This window comes from Palaemon carinicauda, chromosome 20, assembly GCF_036898095.1.
Source record: "Palaemon carinicauda isolate YSFRI2023 chromosome 20, ASM3689809v2, whole genome shotgun sequence".
Taxonomy (NCBI): Eukaryota; Metazoa; Arthropoda; class Malacostraca; order Decapoda; family Palaemonidae; genus Palaemon; species Palaemon carinicauda.
Window position 1 is genome coordinate 46,701,024 of NC_090744.1, and position 17,500 is coordinate 46,718,523.

At 36.5% G+C, this 17,500-nt stretch overlaps 1 pseudogene; it reads left to right on the forward strand.

Moving 5' to 3' along the window:
* LOC137659760 (zwei Ig domain protein zig-8-like) overlaps positions 1-17,500 on the forward strand; it is a 23,709-nt pseudogene that overhangs the window by 1,715 nt on the left and 4,494 nt on the right.

The following is a 17,500-nucleotide window of genomic DNA, read 5'->3' on the forward strand; positions in this document are numbered from 1 at the left end:
CTCTTGTTATAGTAATGCTTTGCTTTTTAATTCCTCCAAAGGATTTGATCAGAGATTCTGTATATGTGATGGTCGGTCTATCCTTGAAATATGTGAAAGAATTGTGGAATGATTGCAATGATTTTAGTGGATTAGAGGCAAGGTTCATGGGCAGTCTGAAATCCCATGCTGGATCCTGGTGCAGATCAAGTACCCTTTAATGGAAACGGGCTATGGTATGCACTATCCCAGGGCATTTTTAATTAATGCTGTTACTTGTGGAGGAAGTGATGGTTAATTAATTGACCATTGATTGGGGGTAAATAAGTCTATTGGAGTTATTTTTGCAATTGCATGGAAAAATGTTCCCCTTTGCCCATTGATAATCTGAAAGTACCATGAGTTTTGGAATTAAGTGTGTGATATAATGATGGACGTATGATGACAGAAACGCTTATCTACACAATGAAATTTTGCTTGCATAATAGCACCTATGGCCGGAATCACATAGGGAGTGACAGGACAGGCGTTACGCGTGTCTCACAAGGTGTTACGCGTGAAAAGTAAGGTGGTAACAATGATCTTTACCGGCTAATGTCAACCTATTCACTTTTCGTGTTGCATGTCGGGCAAAACTGTGTTCTTCAGAAGCGTCTTTCCTTTACTAGTATAGTAAAAAATTTATGATTAAAAAAAATTCAGTGATTAACCTGCTGTTCTTTTTTTATTCATTTCTTTGAATATGAATACAAATTCAATAGGCCTATACTTTAAACATACATTGTGTTCAACTGGCTATCGTATGCGTTTTTATTTCTATAAATTCTTCTTTAGATTACCCGGAGCTTCTCTCTGGACAAATAAGAAGGAAATTTAATTTTCTTTGGAAAAGAATATGAGATACATCGTTTTCAACATGCTGTTAAGAATTTTTCATTTTCAAATGCAATTTTATTATGAATTCAAAGAATGAATTTAGTTGAACCTGCTGTTATAAGTGTTATTTATGTGTTAGTAATTGTTTTGGTGATGTTGTTTTGTGTGTGAGTGTTTTGTTGTTGGTGTTCTTTGTTAATGTTTCTGCTGTTGTTAATAATTTCAAACTGAACGGACGATCAAGATTAATTTCCTTTCTGATGATACTGGTTTTCGCCAATTACTACCCCGAGGCTGTAAAGAAATAAAAGAAAAACATTTTTATTGAGGAATAGAGATGGAAAATTTCTAAATAACGTTCTGCTCGTTGATAGAAATAAAAAGGAAAACAAGATGAAAGGATTTCAGAATGCATGTAAGACCTAAGAGGAAATGAAGTCAGTGGTGATTCCATATTTGCACTCTAAGGAGTTTTAATTGACGAATACTAATATCAGCAGAGCAAAAAGGGATATTGAGCTCTAAATTAGTTTTAAAACTTATTACCAACAACAGATGTAGTAATAAAAAAACACACACACATACACAGAACACCATCCCCAAAACAATCACTAACACAATATAACACTTATAAATAACAGCAGGCTTAATACAATGTATTTTCTATTTGAATCATAATGGAATTTTATTAATTGAAAACACCAATATCACAACAGCAAGCTGAAAGCAATGTACTGCTAATTTTTCAAATGAAATTTAATTTCGATTCATAATCTAAAGAAATAAAAACCCATAAATCAGGCTGTAGAACACCAAGAGTTTTAAAAGCACAGGCTTATTGAAATTTGATACTTATTTCAATAAATAAAAAAACTGCATTTTAATCACAGTGTACTTTGTCATCATAATGAGATTCTATTACTCAAATGAATTAAATCAGCTTGACCAAAACGTGACACCAAAAGTGAACAAGTTCGCCTTTTGAGGACATGGTAGCCACACGCATTTCCCGTTTCTGATGTGTCCATACTTCCTATGTGACATTTTTTATTACTACTTTTGGTTTCACGCGAAACATTTCTCGGATGTCCCGCTTCTTATTTCGTGTTACTTCCTATGGGATTCCGGCCTTAGAGTTTATAGCTTTTGCAATGATCAACATTACTTCATCATATGACCATAATTTTTTTTTCTACCAAGGTCTGTGGACACCAGATCCTCAACTCTTGCTGGGGCCATACGAGGAGGAGGCTCCGAGGAGTCTAACCAAAGCCCGGTTCATCACAGCCAACAACACTATGACCACGGTTCAAGTAGGGGCTCCTGCTGCCCTACGATGTCAGATCAGCAATGTTGCCAGTCACGAAACGGTAAGCAGTCCAATGTCCTCTCAGCAATGTTATCAGTAATGTTGCATGTTAAGAAATAATAAGAAACTTTATTTCAGATAATCCACTTCGTTAGTTATAAAACAGTAAGTCACATGAAGTTGTATAAACAATGCTGATAATCTTCTTAGCCAGATGGATAGTAACCCTAAAGCAAATCAGCAATGCTTCCAGTTATAAAACATCAAGTTACTTAAAGTTAGTTCATTAATATTAGTAGTCACAAAATGGTCATTGATCAAATGTTTGATCAGATATGTTGCCGGTTACAGAACTGTAAGTATATCAATACCCGTTTGCAATGCTGTCTGATAAAAAAAAAGAGTAAGGAGCCTCAAGTCGTATCAGCAATGTTGCTATTAAAAAAAGGCAAGTCCCCCGGTGTCAATATAGTAATGTAGCTATTCAGTACTTGTCAATGTAAAGTATCAAGTTGTTAGATCAGCGTCAGGGCAAATTCTGAGATTATAAGTATCTTGATGTCAGTATAGTACTGGTGTCAAACTAGAAACGAAGGGCCCCTAATGTCAGCCCTGTATTGTTACCAGTCACAAACTTTAAATAACTCAAGGTTAAATCAATAATGATGGCAGTCATGAAAAGAGAAATGACCTGATGCCAATTCAATAATATTGCTAGTCACAAAATGGCAAATATTCCGATGTCAATTCAGCAAATTAGTCAATCATATCACGGAAAATAATGATATGATATTAGTAATGTTTTGGTAAAAAATGTCAATATTTAAATGGGGAACTGTTGTCAGTTATAAAATGGAAAGTACACAACGACATCTGAAAGTTTCCCAATAAAAGATGGTAAGTAATTTGTTGTAAGATCAGCATCATAACCAGTCATGGAATGGCAAGAATCAGTTATTAGTTCAGCTCTGTTGCCATTCTCAAAAAGGTTGTAACCTGACGTCTTTCCGCGTATGTCATCAGTAAGTAATTTGCTGTCAGCTAAGTAATGTCAGTCAGGAAATGGTAACTAACCTGAAGTTAGTTTGTTGCTCTTCAAGTACAGTCGAATTCAATAGTTCACCAAGATTCACTGGTCATTACTTTCCCATTGAAGAAAGTTTGCTGGGCAGCAGCTCCTAGGCTCCCTTATGTGAGAGTGTCTGTGGGCTTTGGAATTTGACTGTAACCTCTGAGTCTCCAGTTTGGTAACAAGGTCCTTTCCAGGTAAGTACTTTTTGAGTCTAGAATGCGCTTGTCAACAAGCCCATTGCTTAGAGTACTACCTTTGTTTTCCCGATTCAGGTACCTTTTTGCATTGTGACAAAATAGCATCTTATTGCAAAAAGCTTTGAGGATTTTTGCGTACCTAATTTTGTGATAATGATTATGGAAATTACGTTGAAAAGCTACTACCATAAATAAACATATGGCTAAATAATTCAGAATTACTTTTTTTTTTTTATCTGGGAAAATTACTTGAACTATTCCAAGGAATTCTTGCAAAATCACACAAGTGCCATAACAACAGAAATCTTTTATTCGTATAAATCTGATTAGAATGATATTATGCTAATCCTCAATTTGTTTAGGTTATTTTCTTTATAATGCATTCCAAATTAAGTAACTCTTGAAGGTCCATCTTTGTTTCCTCTCACGCTTCCTCTCTAATGATGTCCCATTAGGGAGGTGTTCAGAGGGAATATTTCTGAGTTGGTCTTTTGTTATAAACTTATGCCATGCTGTGATAATGTGGTATTCATGGCGATTGGATGACACCTCCATTGGCTCTGGGATGAAGGAATTAATGCAGGTTGAAAACGATCTTTTACGCCTTGTGGATAAAGACATAATTCATTATGGAAATGCAATAGACTTGGATACCATTAGATTGTATGAGATGTAATAACCATTGCATATGGACTTACGTTGGTTGTTGATTTTATTCGTCAACACTATTAATGTTGTTCTCTTTGCTACCATCATTACAAAGATGTGGTTTATTATCATTTTAATTATATGATGTATTATTAGCAGAAGGAAACTCGATTTCTGACTCAGCTAAATAAAACCAAGCAACTTGCGTGTTAAAATCCCCTTTCCTTCCACTTCAGGTATCCTGGATCCGACGTAGAGATCACCACCTCATAACACTCGGCTATCAGACTTATACTAACGATGACAGATTTTACGTTTCGAATTCCCTGCCTCTCCAGTTGCCGACGTTTGAAGGAAAGGTAAGGATCGAAGTAAGTAGACAAAATGGGTTTGTATATCACTCGTCCTGCGGGACTTTGTTTATGTTTGTTTGTCAATACTTCTTTCCCTTTTAAGAATCACTCTTTTTATCTATGTGTACATATTAAACTGTGTGTACACAGACATACACATTCAACACGCACACACACGCATATATATATATATATATATATATATATATATATATATATATATATATATATATATACTATATACTATATACACACACACACACACACACACACATATATATATATATATATATATATATATATATATATATATATATATATATACTGTATATACAGTATATATATATATATATATATAAATATATATATATATATATATATATATATATATATATATATATATATATATATTCCATGTAAAACCACAATCAAACCCAACGTTAGTTGAGCTTGTAAAACTAGACATGAAAACTTCGACTCAAAAAGTAGTATACAAAAAAAAAAAAGAAAAAAAAAAAAAAACAGTCTGACTGTGGAACATGCCATTCCTGCTCTTGGAAATTACATCGATAGTTTTTCTAAACGGAGAACGTTGGAGATTATATTCGAGGTGGAACTCTTCCACTGCCACTTGGGGAAAGACTGAAGACTCCTTTTGAAAGATCAGATGAAGACTACTCAAGGATTCTTCAAAGGAACATTCTGAGCATCATTGGTCGGGAACGGGTGGATGGAGAATTTCAGTGCATTCTTACATTTATCAGTTATTAATATATAACAACAATAAGTGGGTGTATGCTTTTTTTTATTATTGTGTAGACATGCCTCTATATATGATTGAGTATGTGCTATAGTTATGGAGATGAATAAAACATAGGTGGTTTGATTACCGTAATACAGTTGTACTACTCTACAAAGTAAAGTTAATTACTAAGCAATCTTTCTTTAATTATAATTAAAGTTAAACTTTAATCTAACATGCAGTTATTATTAATATGAAAGTGCATTACACAATATGATAGTGCATTACACAATATGATAGTGCATTACACGTGTATTTTCTATTCTCTTTTTTAAAATATTTGCTAGTTAGGTAGTGTAGTTATAGATATATTGTGTAATTTTGACCTACAGCCTACACATCCAAAACTCTTACGTACCCAGAAGCACGATTCCTAGTAATACAAGAAAAATAAAAGAAATCAGGTGGTTGACTGTTGAAACTTAAAAAGAAATTATATGCAGTGCAAATGAATGTCTTTTAAAAAGCAGTTTACACATTGATAAGGATATTTATCGATGGGAAATATTGACTTGGATTTTACTTACATCTATTAGCAGATGTAGACACCAGCATAAGTCATGGCGAACACTTGACTGAAATATAGAAAAAAAAGAAAAACTTGAAATTGTTTATTAGTAAAATATGAAGTAAATCAGCTAATAGATTATAGAATGGTAATGTAATTAATATCTAAATGCAGGAGTTCTTGTTTAATTCATAGGCTGTGTTGAAGGTGGGTTATGAGTTGACTAACCCTAATGATGTTATGCAAGTAAATTTTCAGCTTCCGAATTGTATGCTGGAAACACATCTGGGTCGTAAAGTGATTGATATACCAGCATTGTTATTTATTCAAAAGTAGGCCTCAACCAGGCACTCGATGAGAAGTTTAAACTCTGGTGCTCTTCTCTTTCCAGGAATGGAATCTACATATCAAGTACGCCCAAGTACGTGATTCCGGGACTTACGAATGCCAGCTGTCAGCTCATCCTCCCATCGGGATTCTGGCCAGTCTGAACGTCATAGGTGAGTGCAAAGTTAGGGTTTCTTTCTGTCTGGATGTCGATAGTAGCCACACCTGGTAAATTGCTGTTTTAGTATACACGTAAAGCTAGAAAAAAAAGATAAAAAAGAGATGAATGTAAAATACATTCTTAGCGGTGAAGCTTTTATCCTAACACAAAATATAAGACGTATCATGAGAGGAATAGAAAATATGCAGCAGTATTCTCATTAAGTTCCAGACTTTTAGGTATCTCCTTGATAAAAGGGTTTTCCAGAGTGGATGCATGTTTCATGGGGTTAAGATCTGGATATTTGATGTAAAATTATTCTGTCTGTAAAGCTGACTTTGTTAATTTTTTTTAACTTGCTATTTACCTTCGTTTAATCCAGGTTATCATAGGAGTTGACAGTCTTCATTATTCTGAAAATAAGACATTATATGTATATATATACAGTATATGTATATATATATATATATATATATATATATTTATAAATATATACATATATATATGTATATATATATATAAGTATATATATATATATATATATATATATATATATATATATATATATATATATATATATACACACACACACATATATATATATATGTATATATATATATATATATATATATATATATATATATATATATATATATATATATACACACACACACACATATATATATATATATATATATATATATATATATATATATATATATATATATATATATATATATATATATATATATATATATATATATATATATATATATATATATATATACCAGCTACAATCTCAGCCTCTCTCTCCTTCCTAATCAATAATCTCTCGGTCTCTTTCCTTTTCATCCTACAACTGGTTTCTCGGTCCCTGCCTCCTTCTTCTGCTCAAAGAAAATTAACTATTCTTATCGAGCTCCCACTGTTTCTTCTTACACCCCTATTTTTTTTAGCTCCGTCTCTTCCTCCTCTCAGCCTCTATTTTCTCCTCTTCCTCAGATCACCTCTCTGTATCCCCATCTCGTTTTCCGCAAACCACCAATTTCTCCCTATTCCCCCTTCCTCCTCTTAGAAAAAAAAAAAATGTCTTTTTCCCAGCATCTACTCAAATCACCATCTTTTTGGAATCCCAATCTTCCTTCTCAACCCACTATTTCTTGGTGTACTTTTTCTCCTTAGAACAACAGTTTTCCTTCTTAAACCATTCTCTCTCTGTACCCCTTCTTTGTTCTCAAACACCAATTTTTAGTCTCCCTCTCCTTCCTCTCAAACAGCTACTCTTTTGGTCTCTCTCCCATTTTACTTATGAAACTACTAATCTATTGATATCCTCATTCTGTTTCTATGTCACTTCGTACTTAAATCACTTTGTCCCAAGTCACTTCGTACAAAGTCATTGCGTACACCAAATTTGCAATTCAGTTAACTCCTACAAGCGTGTACCTTATAAATACCTTAGAAAATTGCTACTATCTTAGTAAGCAAATCATTAGAACTTAGAGTTGATCTTATGCCATTTCATATGAGGTACGTTGGCAAATTATCATTGAATTCAACAAACAGGACACTTTTACGGCAGTACTTAGTTACGGGTACGAGATTATGTGCATAACTAATGTGCACCAGCATTATGCTCATTAAGTCGAAACTTAACATGAAAATATAAAATAATGAGAGGAAAAATCACAAAAGTATAGACGTTACCATAATCCCATCTATGAGTATGATTGTTAATGAATTAACAAGAATTATTCACTAACAGGTCTTTGCTCCAATGTGGCTCAAAATTAAACATAATATTATATTTCATCTGTTCTGGCAAGCGGTACATGTGGTGCTACACTCTTTAGCTTCTTGGGCAAGTATTTTACCGGACAAAAATTTAGTCACTCAACCCCCTATACACTACCCAACAGCCTGGAATGACTGGTTATTTTGATACAAGATGACTATGGTACGAGCTGATGACTATGGTACAAAGTGATTTGTGACGAAGTGACTTGGGTACAAGATGACCTGGTCCGCTCATTCTTCACTTTCTCAACACCCATTTAACGGCTCCTTCCTTCTTTTTCTTAAACAACCAATCTGTTGTTCTTCCTTACCTGCTCAAACCGCCAGTCACCTTCTCTTCTCCTTAAAACACTGTTCTCTATGTATAAAGGTTTAAAGGTCTCTCATGAATGACAGAGGGAAAAGACAGCGACAATGCCGTGGAGACTGACCATATTTACATATAGTCAGCATCCAAGTATCTTATCCATCCAAATTACGACCAGGAAGGGCCAGGCAATGGCTGCTGGTGACTCAGAAGGTAGACGTATTGGCTCAAAAAACACAATCCTCATCTCTCAATGATTGTGAGGTTGCAGGCACTACAGAAAACTATCGAGCCCCAATTCATCAAATCGCCAGACAATGAAATTTCCTTTTTATCTTTTTCTCCAAACAATATTTTCTCTTGTCTCGCTGTCCTCCTTCTTGAATCACTATTCCCCTCTGCTCCTTCTGCTCCTCCTCAAATCACCACACTCTTGATCTACATCTCATCCTCCTCCTCAATTACCATTCTGTTACTTTCCCTCTTCTACTCAAACCCCCATTTTCTTTTCTTAGTCTCCCTCTCCTCCTTCGACCACTCTTTGGGTCTTCTTTCCCTTTTTATAGAAGCAACGCTCTCCATGTCTGCCTCTGGTCTTTCTCCTCAAACTTTTTTGGCCTCCCTGAATCCTCCATTCTTTCAGTCTCTTTTTCCTCCTTATCCTCAAATTACCACTGTTAATGTTCTTCTAATCATCAAACTACTTTTCTCCGGCTCCATCTCCGCCTCTTCAAATCATTCTTCCCATTGACACCCTCCACTCCTATTAAAATCACCACACTTTTGGTCTCTCCCTACTCCACCTCCCCAAATTACTACACTCTCGGTCTACCTCTCTTCCTCCTCAAACCACCCCTTTCTCAATTACACTCTCCTTATTCTCCTCTGACACCCACTCACTTGATCTCCCTTTCCTCCATATTCTAAAACCACCACTCTATTTTATCTAATTCAATATCTAATTACCTAATTTTACATATGTGAGTGTGCTACTTTACAACTGGTGGGTATGCCTATATGTGTTTATGAGTATGTAGTGTCTGTCTTTTTAAAATACAACTCTTCACTGAGAGTTATTCTATATAGGGATCCTAAAGGGAGAGGTAGATGTCAAGAGATTATTAGTCACTCGTGACCTCACCAGATATCTGAATTCATATTGATTGGCTTTGCCATGAAAATTAATCTGTGAGGTACCATATAATTTGACAATGGATGCATGACTGTATTTGTGGTATACTTCTTGAAGGAAAGAACATTCTTTTTTATTCTTTCCAAAGAAACAGCTTTTTAATTGGTCATATTGTGAGAGAATCTCTTCATAGATTTTTCTTGTAGGAGCATTTTTATGGTACTTTATCATTGTTTTGGAGCCAGCGATGGTCATGAAATTCTCAATGTGATGAGAAAAATTATATCCCACAATTATAATTATAAATAATTTTAATTTGAAAAAATCAACTATTGTGGATTATCATTTACAAGGATTTCACAATTTTTCTTTATTTTCTCTGAAATCTTTATTTAGTGGAAAGGTCTTGACTGAGTTTTAATTTCTTTTTACAGTCTTAATTTTTCTACAGAATCCTATGAGTAATCCATGAATGATGTGTGGAAATTCCATTTGGTCTTGTGATTCAGGCTGCAAGCTATCTCTTGGAAAAGTATTTATTCCTTACAATGAGACCATGGCTCTTAGATACGTTAGCGAAATCTTTGATGGAGAATTCTCTGGACGAATTCAATGTTGTGTTTGTACAATTGCTTCAGATAGGGAACTTTTTTACTGGCAGCACCTAAAATAGCTTTTCTGATATATTCCGAAACCAGCCACGTTCGTTGTTGATGCCCGATATCCAAAAATGAATATGACTTTGATTTTAGTAGGAGTGAATCAGATATTCAGAGTGTAGATTATATTTTTTGCTCGTTTTTTTACACAAGGCAGTTTCGTTTTAAGCTGACAGGAGATGAAAAACGTTTAAATATTTGAGATATTCAATATCTTTTTTTATTTAATAAGTACAGATCTAATAGCAGAAGGAAATTTACACAAAGTCTTTTCGATAAGTATATACATATTTTCATACTTTGCAGGTAAGCAAAGCAAAAAGTAACTCTGCAAAGTGTTAGAGAACTGAAGAATTTTGCTTCAGTAGGAGATTTCATATGCTTTCAACTTCTTGGTAATAGGCATAATCCTTGAAATAATATATCCAAAATTGGAGGAAATAGATCTGAAATGTTTGAGTATGTGGGTGAGCGTGTTCAAGCATTTTCGTATCTGGAGGCCAAATGACTGTGCCGATGGTGATAGGGGTGGCACCGTTCAAAGCACCACCACCAAAGAAATCTTATGGTGCAGGTCTGGGATTAATTTGTACAATGTCGCACATGCAAGGCCTTGGCAATTATGCTATGACGGATTATTTTTCGTCAGCCCTAATGAAGATATGAGAAGAACAACCGGTCTCCAAATTACCCACAACACGTAAAACACGTTGAATCGTTATCCTTTAGTGTCGCCGTTTCTTATGGCTGCATACAGCACCCATCAGGGGCAAAACCCATGACCTTCATCAGGGGTAAAATTTCAAATTATCTTTTCAATACGATTCGACAAGAGGAACACGATGGTGTGTATCTTATCCCTGTATCTTAGTTTAGGTGTAACCAGCAAAAATTTTTGCCCAAATTTGACCCTTGTCCTGACCTCAGAGGCCACCTATTAACCTAAGACCATTGACATGGGTACCAATCAGCTTGTCTCGTGATGCCCGACACATTCGTCTTAGTTCCGAGCGTCAAGCTTAATAACTTTCAGCCAATGTACCATGAAGCATCTTTGGGTGTGGTGCGGGAGTTTTGAGGTCCAAGGAAAAGCTGATAATGTTGGGACACAAAATAGAAAAAACAGAACAAAGTCGAAATGTTTGAACTCATAAAAAAATTACAGACTGGACAAAAATGGTGCTAGTCTAATTTTACAATGTTTTTGACTTCTGAGTAGAAACATTGAAAAGTATGTCCTATCACATGGTGTAGCTCCCTTTCACTTAAGGAGAGATCCGTTGCTGTTGAGTGCGTGTGAGTATTAACTTCTGCCTAAGAGAATGAGCTGATTGAAATAAGAGATGACAAAGGACTGGAACTGAAGCACATATTGACAGGTAAAACATCATTCTGGTTGTCTTAAGAGGAATATCCAATCATTACAATGAAGGTAATTTAAGTACTTTTTCCCATTTCAACATCGTATTAGTGTGAGGCTGGCTTCTCAGCTATGAACACAACGAAAGTGTCATAGTTTCACACATTGGAGGACCTGAATTTATTCATGAGTGAGTATAAAACTTGTATGGTACAGGCCTTTGCACCCCACCCCCCCTAATTTAAATAAGGTGCCCTAGTTAAGAGAGGCAAATATGGACAGTCATCTTGCAGGAGATACACAAGTTTTAGGCAATCAATGGAGACCCAGTCTTGTTTACTACGAATGTTACTTAAGAAAGCCTCCAGTGTGCGATGGATCAAGAGAAAAGGGCCCATGTAAGGAGGCATCAGAGGTCACTTGCTATTGTCGTTGCCCAGAAAGACATGCATTGCAGAGTGTAAATATTTCGGTATGTGTTGCTTTTTGGTGGGCTTGCAAGTCTGCTGGCATGGAGTAAATTTCCCCACAACGTGATGTAGATGCTGGAGATTGTTGAAGGAGGTTGCAGACAGAAAGAATTTAGCAAGGATGACCAACGGGTGGCCATTCACAATTTCAGCTGTGGATAAATCCAGGGTATCCTTCGGAGGGTCTGTAATCCCAGCAGAAATCAGGGAAGCTGAGTAAACCAGTTAGAGTCACTGCAACAGGATATCAAAGCTGCTTTGAGGATACGATGAAAACTTTCAACCATTCTGTTAGTTACAAGGTTGTAGGCAATTGTCAGATGTAGGGTGACGCCCAGTAAATTTGCTAATAATGTCCGCAATTGAGAGGAGAAAGTGTTACCCCTGTCAGAAGTAATATGCTCAAGGATACCAAATCTTGCTATCTACCTAGAAAAAAAGGTAAATGGGCATAACTTGGACGTTGCAGTTTGCATGGAATGACTTCATGCCAAAAAGTGGAGCGGTCAATGACAGCAAACAGTGTCCCTGTGATGTGGGTAGGGGACCTGCTACGTCGACGTGAATTTTGGCAAAATGACTCAGGGGTTAAGGAAAGATGCTCACTCTGGAATCCGTAAGTCAATGTACTTTTAAGTTTAGCATGAAGTATAGGCTAGACCCAATTCTTAGCATCCTTAGTAATTATGTGTTAAATAAACTTTGTGTTCAGTAGCTGTGCAGTAGATTATCGTGAGAGGTGTGAGGGACCATGGGTAAAATAAAAGACCTGTTAGCATCAGGGGGCAGGTTGGAAGGTGGAGGGATGTGCAGGATATCCTACATCCGTGGTACCCTTGATCTTTCCATAGTGATTTTGCAAAAGCATTTTAATCCAATCCCAGGTGAATGGCGGCAAATGTGTCTCTTGATAGCACATCGGCAACAGGGTTAATTTTCCCAAGGATGTTTTGAAAGGTGCAGGTGTATTCAGCCGCAGCAGAGAGATGTCGATATTCAAAGGTGTACCTGGGATCGAAATGTTGAGTGAAGGCATGCACCAGAGGCCTGTTCATCATACGAATGAGAAAGGTCGTACCGTTTGAGAAGTGGTAAAAATGAAAGAGAGCCAAATACACTGCCAGCAATTCATGGTTGAAAGTAGAGTAGCAAGATTCGCCTTAAACTCTTTACTGAAGAAGGCAAATCTGCGGAGTGAGCAGTTGACCAACTGCTTGAGTACTGCACCAATAGCAACGTCGCTGGTATTGTTGAAGAGAAGAATAGGACTGGGGAACGTGGTACAGGAAAATGTAAACATCAGTGGTTGTTAGGCCATTCTTCGCGTTGCAGAAGGCTGCTAATTGAAGTGAACCCTATTTCAGGTTTCTTAGTTTGCCCCTGGAGGAGGTGTAAAAGGGGGCTAGAGTGGCAGCGATGGCTGGCAGGAACTGGTGATAATGTTCATCTTGCCCAAGAATTCTTGCAGTGCTTTAACGGTCAAGTGGGTGTAGGGGCGTTCTGAACAGCTGATACCTTCTCAGGGAGGGGGTGAAATATTTCAGGAGTGATGCAATGTCTTAAGAACAATACATCGTTGGCACCAAATGTAAACATTTCATATCGGACTATAAGGCCATTTGTTGTAGATAGTTGAGTTCGATGTGTAGATGATGGAGGTGTTCCTCTTTGTAAGAAGAGAACAAAAGTACGTCGTCCAAGTAACATACACAAAAGGGGAGGACACCTAAGTGCCCTCCATGAGGTGTTGACAAGTCTTCCTAGCATCACAAAGGTCAATGTAGAATTAATTGAATGTGTAAGTACCAAAGGTGATGGTGATGGTGGTTTTAGGGATGTTTCTGGATTCATGAGGATCTGATAATACCAATTCAAACCGTCAGGAGTGGAGTACACCTTCGCTTTGTGCAACGATGAGGTACCATAGGCAATGTTGGGGAGTGGGTATTAATCAGGTTCTGTCTGCATGTTCAAAGGTGTTTAATCCCTGCAAAGGTGAAGGGTGTCATCCTTTATCTGGACAATGTGTAATGACAATGACCAGAAGCTTGAGGACTTTTGGTAAAGTCACATTCTTTCCTTGTGGCGAATGTTCTTTGGCGACAATCAAATGATCTGGGGCCAAAAACCTGAATCTGGCAAACACTAGGGGCCCTGTCAGTGTTTGGCGAAGCTCAGGACGGAAGACGTGAGGAGGTGGGTGTAGGCATCTGTGGGTGCAATGGTGTGGGCTGAAAAGTCGGAGTGGTGAGTGTCTTGCAACTGTGGGTGGGGATCTCAGATCCCTTAGCAGCTACCAGGTGAAAGTCAGCACTTAGAATGACCACGTCGTGTCCAGAAGAGTGACTTTGGTAGAAGGGAACAGGGGAGTTTAGGGGAGGCCATTGACATAAACAATTTCCTTCTTACAGGTTTTCTGGCCACTGACACCCTCAAACGTTTCTTTGCAGCAGCCACGAATCTGGAGTTGTAGTAGCAGAACTTCGGCTGATGGCCATCAGTAAGTGGCTGGAGAGGTCGTTTGATTGGGGCATGTGTGAGAGGTGGCATATGTTGGTGGTTGGCGGCTTTATCTCCGCTCTGGAACGTAACAGGGTTGGTGTCTCTGTCCTACCACATTAATGTCGCCTCCAGTCAATTCTGAGCAGTTGTCCTCATCTTCAAGAATGGAGGAATTGATGGAAGTCTTTGAGGTGGGGAAGTTGGTATCCTTAAGGACATCGACTTTGGTCATCAGGTCCTTCAACGTGTTCAGGCTCAGGTAGATATCGTACCCAAAGGCCACTTAGCAAGCTCACTTCGCAAGGAGAGCTGTCTGCGGCAGGTTCCAAGCATGCGACACTGGTCATTTCCCTGAGGGCCAGCAGAGCCTTTTGGTCTGCCAATGGCAGTTGGTGAGTATTGCTCCAGGAGGTGTTTTTGAGTGTGTCACACTCTATTAGGATATTTCCATGGTTGCAAAGCTTATAAGAAATTTCTAGGAAAATATCCTTGATGATCACAGCAAGAACATAGTCTGCTTTTTCTTGAGCAAGTAAAGCCTTTGATACGAAACTGAGCTTCAGCACGCTGGAACCAGGCGAATGCTTCTCCATTGATCTACCGAATCGTGTCAGCCCTTTCATTACTATGAAGAAGGCCATAACTCCACATGAAAGACTGAGTGTCCGCTATTCCTTTGTTTCTGGCTACTTTATTGGAATAGTCTTTTGATTTAACTTTCCATAAAGCCGGATGAGCTCGATATGCATGTATGAAATCAAGTACGACTTCCTTCTCATTCTTACTTTCATTAATGGCAGCAATTATGCATTTCTTAGGTTCGGTGGACTGCTTTGTAAACAGGGTAGGAGCGAATATGTGGGTGAAAAAGGTGGTGTGCATTAGTTACTTCGGTGGTCACCAATGTGGCAACAGAACCGTTAGGTTCTAAGAGAGTAGAGGTGAATGTAAGTACAGTTTATTCAACAGATAGCAAGCTTATATACTAGGAGCGGAGAGGAAGACTTTATCAGGTTTTTCATTTATAAATGCGGAGAGACTGAAAGATAACAAGGAATAGCATTACATTTTATGAGCGTGTACACCAGTAATATTTTTGTGTAACTGAAAGTTTTATTTTTTTATTCATGTTTGTTTTTTATTATAATCTGTATCTTAAAGTTTAATATTATTTCTTAAATAATGACAGCTTTTACAATGACACCTTTTTTTTTTTTAGTTTAATAAGACCAAATATGTACAAAAGTTTCTAATTCTACTCAAAACCATGATCAACAATATACTTTTGGAAATGTCATTGATAATTCATTAGCTTTTTTCACCGACTTAGAAATCCTTATTATTCATATTCCTTGAAAAATATAATAATCAAATCTTTAATAATAGTGTGCCTCAAACATTTTATTGTCTAGTTCACTGTGCCCTGAAATGAGAAAGGTTGAAAATCGCTGCTCCAGCTCAATTAGTGGCCAAACGCGAAGGGTGGCCCCCAAACCGTCGGTGTTATGAAAAGTGACGGAAAATAGGCCAGGGTTAAAGATTTAAACGGCAGAGATGTTAAGGAAGATATTAAGCAACAATATCTATAAGAAAATACATTTATCTACTCCTCATGTGTGGCTTGATCACGGTCGAAGTTTGTAGTGTTGAAACTTGCTTTATTTTAAATGAAAAATGCGACAATAGAAAGCAAAATAAGTAATTTTTCATTTCTATTTCAAAAACTTTTTTTTTGTCTGCTTCGAGGAGCATTTGTCAGCATCCGATAAAGGAGAATAACATGATACTGCTGTTTATGGTAATAAAAGCGAAATAAATGAATATTTGAAAGTATAAACAAAGCAATGAAGGTGAGCAATAGAGCAGTATCGCAATATGGCACAGCGCAATACCAGCCTCTGATTCAATAATAAGAAAAGTATGAGTGATCAAAATCGCAAATAATTTATGTTCCTTTAAAGTGGGGAAGTTGATTACATACTGACATTATATTTTCGAAGTTTTATGATTCGATGTTACCCTTGTTTCTGAAATAGATTGGAAAAAAAATCTTAAGTTTTCGTATAATTCCAATACATATTCAATAGGTTTGATTATACAAATATATGGAAAATATCCCATATATGCGGTATCAAGAAAACGTAAGTGAAGCAGAACTTCCTTTTATTCAGTCAACAAAAAATCTTCCTGGTTCTAAAAAATTGTATATTGAAAAATAAAAACAGAATTCTGGAAACATCAACGCTACCCCCTCAACTTCCCGTCCAATTAAGAATCGGGCCAAGATTAATTAAGCACTAAGAAGAAGAGACATTGCGACAGCGCTACTCTGGAGGAACGTAAAATCTGTGTATCCTGTTTCCAATGGAAATTCCTCTTTCATATTGTCAACCTGCTTCGTCAAGTCGGTCTCCAGTGCTCTCCGGGTTTTAGTAACAGCTCCTGACGTAATTTTGTTCGGTTACTTTGTTAGAGGCTCAATGGGAGTATTAGTTCTATTTTATACAGTATACGTTATATCCGAATCCCCATTGAGCAGAATACTGTAGAAATTATTATTATTATTATTATTATTATTATGATTATTATTATTATTATTATTATTATTATTATTATCAGAGACAAATAATAATAATAATAATAATAATAATAATAATAATAATAATAATAATAATAATAATAATAATAATTTGTACAGTGTTTCTATGATATTATTAAAAATAGAGATATGGTAAAATTGTAATATGAATAATAATAGGAATAACTTTCACGATATTAATAATGATAATAATTATCAGAAACAAAATTCATATCAATATCTACAGGAATACCCAATAGTTTAAACAAGAAATATAGCACCAATTGCGAATGATGTTTCAAGGTAATATCAAAACATGTATTTAATTTACAATGGTTAATAACTCTACTATTCCAAATGTGATTTCTTCTTCTGCAGAAACAATGTCTGAAATCACTGGGGCACCTGACTTCTATGCTCAGGAGGGTAGTGACGTCACCCTATGGTGTAGATTAAGGCACTTC